The sequence below is a fragment of the Micropterus dolomieu genome, linkage group LG05 (genome assembly GCF_021292245.1).
Source record: "Micropterus dolomieu isolate WLL.071019.BEF.003 ecotype Adirondacks linkage group LG05, ASM2129224v1, whole genome shotgun sequence".
Classification (NCBI taxonomy): domain Eukaryota; kingdom Metazoa; phylum Chordata; class Actinopteri; order Centrarchiformes; family Centrarchidae; genus Micropterus; species Micropterus dolomieu.
In genome coordinates this window covers 31,329,454-31,337,546 of record NC_060154.1, presented here as the reverse complement: position 1 = coordinate 31,337,546, position 8,093 = coordinate 31,329,454, and positions in this window count along the sequence as shown.

Genomic DNA, 8,093 nt, shown 5'->3' with positions numbered 1-8,093 from the left:
AGAGGACCAGGAAACTCACAGACCAATCGCATGTGCTCCAATCGTCTCATGTGACGCTGCTCAGCCAATCAAATCTGTGCATACCGATGCTTGCGAGTTGAGTCCGCGAGATTCACCAGAGACGTTTTGGAAACACACCCGAATTGAGGAGACGAAAGATAAAAGAGATTTCACATGACTTTTAATCAAGAATGTACAGATTTTTACATGTACATTCATCCCACGGGCAGTTCAAAACCAGAATATCTCATAGATCTCCAATATGCTAGCTGGAGCTCACGTTTCTCACTGAACAACAGAAAGTAGGAAAGTGGTAGCTCTGTAAGAGGAAATGAAAGAGAAGAGGAGGCATTACGGCTGTTCATTTGTTATGATGTGTTGAGTGTTTATTATAAAATTGGTTAAGACTACACTTCATCACTTCAAGCTACACTTTTTATTACATTTTTTCTAAAAATTAGGCACTTTAATTTAGTTTACTTAAATTTAGAATTTATTATTTGAATAGTTATTATTTATTATCCTTCCAGTTTGATGTGAAAACTGACTGAAATATTATTTGATTTGACAGTCCGTTGTTGACTAAAAACATGTGTTGATACAACTATAGGTTATAGTACTGAATGATAACGCAAGTTCGTCGTTTTGATGTTCCGGACCTTTGCTTCAGGAAATTTTCTCTAACTAGACCTCTTTGAAATCTAATTGAATACCCCTGACGTAGGCAATCCACGCCCAGTCTGAGGCGTACGTGTGTGGCTGCAGTTCAAAAACCAGATTGCATTGTAACAGGAACGGTTGACAAAGTCCAAAATCACCTTCATACCTTTCCTTTCTTTCCTTCTGGCTAGTGTTATGTTACCCCTAAACATTATCACTCAGAATAAATGTGTATGAAGATAATTCTTAGCATACTGAGATGGGGAGAAAAAATCAAACCCAAAATAACACAAAAATGACACAAAATAAGCTAATAGTGAAGCAGTGAATCAGAAAATGCTAAATTGACTCCTTGCAGTTACACTGCTGCTGTTCAGCAAGAAGATGTTGTTCTTTGTCATTATCATAATGGGTGACTTTGATGCATGGATTTCCACGCTGTTTGGGTGCCTGGCTTCAGGGCACATTAGTGTTTGTGTGCAGAGGTAGAGTGCTGGGCTTCTATTTGACTGTTAGACTTAAAAGTGGTTTGTGTTTTATACATAAAAGTGAAAAAACTTCTGATGGAACTCTTTCCAGCCTCAAGCATCCTCTATGCCATGTGTCATTGACACACACACACACACACACACACACACACACACACACACACACACACACACACACACACACACACACTCCATCAGGGTGTACAAACCCAACCCATCAGCTAAGATTGTGGTCTAATTCAGGTTGGCAGAGAGGAGTCGGGATGAGAGAGCAACGAGAAATCAAGGAGACAGACGAAAGAGAGAGAGGAAGAGGTAAGTGCAGAGAGAGAGAGAGAGGGCATGGACATGGAAGTGGAGGAAGATATTGAACTTTACTCTGAGTCTGCTTTGAGAGACGGAAGTGAGACATTGGAACAGAAGCTCTTCATTTTCCAAAAACTAAAAACCATGCTGCGGTTTGTGTGGATTGTGGCGCAGGTTGACACTTAGCACATGCTGATGGACTAGCTCAAGCAGGACCTCACTTACGGAGAACCATATTAGGCTGTCAGTAATTCTGTTGACATGAATTGACAGTATATATATTATAGGAAGCATTGCCAAACTGACTGCTCAACCACCTTGATGTCCACTTTTATTATATATATATGTGTGTGTGTGTGTATGTGTGTGTATGTATGTATGTATATATATATATATGTATGTATGTATGTATGTATGTGTGTATATTTATGGACAACAATAGAGCTCTATGGCACAGAAGAATAATATATCAGGCTTTGATACACACACAATACTTCACGTTCATTGTTGATTTGCCTCTTGATACCTAAGATTTGTTGTTAATAACATAATACCAGTGTTATCCTTCAAATAAATGTACAGACCATACAGTATAAATGTTATACTGTATGGTCTGTCACCACCATACCATAAATATATACATAAGTATTTGCATTGCATGAAAGCAGCACAGCATACTGTGTGTATGCAGCTGAAGGGATGCATACAGGGTGGTGAGAGAGACATTAGAAAGTGAGTGGAGAAGAGAGGGGGAAAGAACAGAGAAGCAGAGCATTGGAGAGAAAATAGATGTGATGAAATGAAGAAAAAGAAATGCCTGAGGGGAAATGAAACGATGGGGAAGAAAAAGGCTTCAAGTGAGTGAAGGCTGAAGAAATGGAAAGGACAGGAGAGATGGGGGAGAGGATGTCTGAGATAAAGAGAAAACAAAGCAAGGGGGGAGATGGACAGATAGGCAATATGAAACAGCAGCAGAGAGAGGAGGGGTAGGGAGAGCTAGGTCATGGAGAGAAAGGAGCGAGACAGTAAAGAGAAGGAGAGAGATGAGAGGAGCGAGTGAAGTGGAGGATAGAGGAGTGCAGTGATCAGTGCTGGGCTGCAACCCCACTTAGTGACCAGGCTGAAAGCTTTCCACTTCAGCAGGCTGCTGGCTGCCTGCCTGATACCACATACACACAGCATGCACACACACTCTGTGACTGATGCCTACTTCAGTACAGTCACACATACATACACCTTTTCTCATCACAACACAGTTTAATGTAAGCTTTTTGGATAGAATCCCAGCTTTTTTATCAGTCCAAATCACAACATCAGGCTCCATCCATCCCATCCCCACTCATCCCACACACCACACGTTCCTCCTACACCCAAATCCTGCTATTGTACTATGTTCCCAAAGCTGATGAGTCAATATAGAAAAGTGCCAGAACTGTAGCAGTTTTCAGATGTTACCTTTCAGGAATTATGGTGATTGAAGTCTTTACAATTCCGTTAGCTATCTGCCGTTTGCCAGTACGCCAGCATGTGAAGTGTGGTTTAAGTGGACTTGGAAAGCTGCATTGCTATCCATATTTAGTCATTCAATTTGCTGACAATAACAGAACTATCAAATACTGGCAGTCTTCCTTTAAAAGTTAAAATGATTTCATGAAGACATGAAAGTTTGGATAAAAACATGAAAACCTTTTTTCATTGCTGGACACTGGCCACGATAATTGGCATAGGCCAATACACTTGTACTCTATGTACTAGCAAAATCCCCTACACTAGTACCTCCTCATCTGCATCCATGTGTGCCATAAGTTGATTTGTAATGTCCAAAGGGGAACAGAAACAGAGAATAGTCAATGTGTTGCATTATACTTGCCACATGTTGAAGTACATTACATTTATATAGCTGACGCTTTTACCCAAACAACTTTGGGTACAACCCAAAACTTGGAAGAATTATGCAAGTACATCAGCTTCAAATATGTTGAACTGCTTCATGTGCTACTTTTACATATGATCAAAGACAGATTTGTGGTTGATTTTTATAGGTCAATCTGCAGTCTGAGCCCATGAGTATTCAGTCTGTGATGGAAGATGTCCTGATGACAATGTGGAGCTTGTTCCTCCACTGTGGAGTCTTGACCCAGATTGGAACAGCCACCGTCAGTTTGCAGAGTGGTGGTGTAATGTTGGAAAACTTGGGTAGGTTGAAGAGCACTCTGGATTAACTGCTCTGATCCAGAGGCAAAGTGAGGTGTTAATGTTCATGTCCTGGAGTTTCCTGGAACTTAAACCGATGAACAGAACTCGTATATTAGGTATATTTATATAGATGTCGGAGGGCTTTTCTGCTGTTTTTTGGAATGGGATAATGGTGGAGTTTAGGAAGGAGCTGGTACCTTTTTGTTGGCTATGTGAAGAGTTTACAGATGTCCGTAAAGACGTGAAGACTGGGGCCAGTTGGTTGGAGCAGTGGCAAAGGAAGCCTGGGGTTGGTCTGCTGCTTTAATTTTGTACAGCTTATGAAACACCCTGCTCACTGTATTTTTGTCAGTTGGGAATGGCTATGTGTTTGTAATAGGCTCCTCAAACCCGGTAAAAAGAATATTTAATCTGTCCGGTAGTGTCGGGTCTGCATCAGTAGGTGACTTTTTTTGTAATTAGTCCTTTTTAAAGACTTTTCCATATTACCTTTGTCCTCCAGTTTTAAGATGTTTTGCTTTCCTTATTGCAGATCTCAGTTTATATTTTGCTGCCTTGTGTTTTTACATCCCCACTTTTAAATGCAGTCTTTATCTTTCTCTGCAATGAAATTACATCACATGAGAACCAAGGTTTATTATTACCATATTGTGACAGTTTAACTTACGGGTTTCTTTTGGGGTGCCAGTCAGGTTTCTCTCCTGACACGTAAGATTTTTATGATTTTACACAGAATAATATATTTTACCCATCAAGTGACACAAAGGATACATATACGATGTTATGGACCCTCACGTTGAGTGAAACCAATGAACAATAATGAAAACCACAACTCAATTATAAAATTCAACAAAGGCAATGTATATTAACAAAAGCGTACCACAAATCAATAAACACAACTCAAATTTCCCCTCAGGGTTCAGTTCAATTCAGCAAGCAGTTCAGTTAAATTCAAAAGCAGTTCAGTTCAAAAACGGTTCAGGTTAAGCCTTCAGAGCAAGAAAAAACACCCATCAAATAAAGATTGCTCTGCTCCTCAAAACAAATCCAACATGAGAAAAAAAAAAACAAACAAAAAACCCCCCACACTGCTCAAAAATAGAAGTGGGGGGGGGGGTTGGAAGCACATACGACCTGCTTGACTGTTAGTGGATTCTGGACTGGTTTGGTGGCGATGGATGAAGAAGGGGCCGACGTACGGGATCGTTGTGGTAGGTGAACGCTGAAGGGATTAACGGCCTCACTATTACTTGTTCAACTATATTAACGTGTCGCTTCGACGCTCTCTTGCTTCCCACAACTTCCCTCAACTTCCCCTCACTCCCAGACACACACCAAACATTTTAGCACTTCCTGAACTGGGCGGACTCTGGCGCTGACGAATAAGAAACCTCCCACAAAGAGCATGCACGGCTACATGAATGGGCGACGCCCATAAGCCGTACAACTAAAAGGTGCAGGCCGTCACAATATGATGTCACAGATTTAATGCAGATGTTCCCACAAAAGCCTATGTATGAAGCCACTGTCTGTGTCTTTGGCCAGGGTTTCACATGATTCAGTAAAAATGCTCAAGTTGGGAGAGTGGTTAGCTCACTTGGTAGAGCACCGGCCCCATGTACGATGTTGAGTCCGTACTGCAGGATTTGACGGACCTTACCTTTTGTCTGTAGGTAGGAACCATGATTTTGTGGTCAGGTGTTCCCAGGGGAGCTTTCGCTTATGCACAATAAGAGGATTATTATTATGTTATTGTGTTGTAGCAGGGGTCCAAGATCCGGTTTTGCTCTCGTGAGGCAGTCAGTTTTTTTTATTTTGTATTTAGAGAGTATTTTTAGATAAATCAGTCATGTGATGACATCTATCAAGGTGGGCACCCTTTCCTTTTGAATAGCCTAATTTGAGGCATCTTTGACCCCTTTTATTTCTTAGAAATACTCCTACAGGAATTCTCAAAACTGTAAAAATGTTCAGTTTAACGCTAGTGGCTTATATTTCACTTGGCATTTCAATTGCTCCCTTTTGCTGTAAGTTCAGTCTACTCCTTATCCAGTGCGAGTCTCTTTTTTAGTTTTTTTTTTTGTGCTTCTGCTTTGACCAGTAAAGCTTCCTTTTTGGCTTGCAGTTTGTGCCTGGTTGATGATGTAGAGGAATAACTTGAGTGCCTACTACATTTTCATGGCCTGCTTGAATGCCTTGCAGAGGCATTTGAGGTACTGTCCTTTGAGAGGATTTCATCTTCAGCCGTGTGATGTTCAACCTGCTGCTGTGCCCTTTCAGTCCATTTTTTTCATCTGGTCAGCAAATCCATCCAGTGATACTGCTTTAGGCCTGTACCATTCTGCTTGGTCACAATCTGTTTTTCAACAGATATCATCTTTAGCATTCCAATTACAGATTTATTGAGATTATGTAACTCAACAAAGAACTTTTAGAAACCATTGGTCATTTTTTCCATGAACTAATTCCACATTTCCGTTTCTTGGTAAGTGCACCTAATTTTGCACTTCTTGATTCCCTAATTTTTGCAAAGGGTCCTCACAAAAATTTGATACATAATGTAGCATACACATAACATGCACACATAACAGTGCAACTTGTGAATGCAGAATTGTTTGAACATGGGAAAAGTGTGTACAAACTATGATCAGTTTGTGAATGCAGCTCTTGACATACTTTCCTCTCATACACACAGCACAGAGGCACTTTGACAAAGGCACAGGGATCACATCTCCTTTCCACTTCACCCAGCTCAAGATAAATTCAAACAATAAAACAATAAAGCATTTTATGTTCCTCATTAATTTCTTTACATCACGTTAGGCAAGCTCCAGATTGCAGTCCAAAGACTAAAAAGATTCAACATATTTAAAAAACAAACATTGAATTTGAAAGAAAGTATGTTTTAGGCAACAACCCCAACAGCATGTTATAATTACAAAAAAAATTAAAAAGTGTTCCGTAAAATAAGCTGAGGTCAAAAACTGTATATTACCGCTCTCTCTCTTGCTCTACCTCATGTAGAAGTGATAAAGGTAAACATGGGGAAAAAGGGGAATATCTCCAGCAAGGCTCCATCTTGGATTTACATAATTAAATATAATATTAAAATTACTTACTAAACCAAAAAGCATGAAGTCAATAAACTGAATATCTAATGAGGCAACAAACATACAATTTTCGCCATATTCTTAAAAGGGGGAATTTGGCTCCTACATCTAGCCCAGTTGCACTGCCTCCACACTTTCACAACCAGCAGAGCTCCTCACCTCAGATCAAAGATGCCGTCACCTCTCTGTGGAATGGGAGGAGGGAAATGTTTTATCACTCAACCACATGAAACATGGTTTACACAGTGCAATTGACCCTAATGGGTTTGCCCTCCATGGTCAAGTGGACAGCTTTAATTTTCTCAGGGTGTCTCATTAATTTCAGTGTGGAAATGGAATCATGCAGGCAGTGATCTGTTACACAGCACACCCTCACCCTTACCTGACAAAGAAAATAACTTTATTATAAAAAAGAAACTAATTAGTGTTGAAGGCTACAATTAGCCCTGAAACAGAAAGCAGTGTTTAGGTTGTCTTTATGCAGCAGAAACACATTACACGTGATTGTAAAGATGAGCTCTCACACATCTCTAACACAGATCTGCAGAAAAAAAGACTGCATATGAGTGTCTTTTGTTTAATAAGACAGGGCATGTTTGTGATAGAAGCTCTAACAATGTGTTGTGTTGCTCAGCAGACACCCACTCACATCTAGCTTCTCATCTCTGACACTGTGTGAATGTGATTAAAACCACTTCCTGGTAGACAACTGCCTCCCCCGGTCCCTTGCCTCCTTCAGCCACCAGCCTTGAATGTTAGCCGAGGTTCAAAGAACTACAGTACACAACACAGTGAGTGCAATTTTAAGAAATTGGCATACAGAGCTTCATTAACCCGTAGCACACAAAGGGCTGAAAAGTAATACACACTGGCTGTGTTTTCTCTTTTTATGTAGAAGCCTGTAAATCATTAAGGGTACAGACAAAGAACACATGCTTGTTTCATGTGATTGTCCCCTATCCAAAGGAAATAAATGCCTAAAATATAAAACATACCCTAAATGAATCAGGTGTAGCTCCTCAACCATTAGGCATATATGCATATTTCTGGTCTCATTTGATATGTCAGAAGCTAAGGAATATGAAGACTTTGTAAATCTATTTATGTTGTCATTCCAGAGTAAATGGAGATGCAATTCAGGAAATCATTAGATTTTCATCCTCACCAAGTATTAAATCTAAATTTCAAAAGGCAATATCACCATTATAACTGAGATGTGGTCGATAATAATGCAACTGTCTTCTCCCACACCTTGACTACAAATGTTACATACAACATTACTTATACAATACAACATTTATTATACAATTTATAAAGATATATTGCTGTCTCC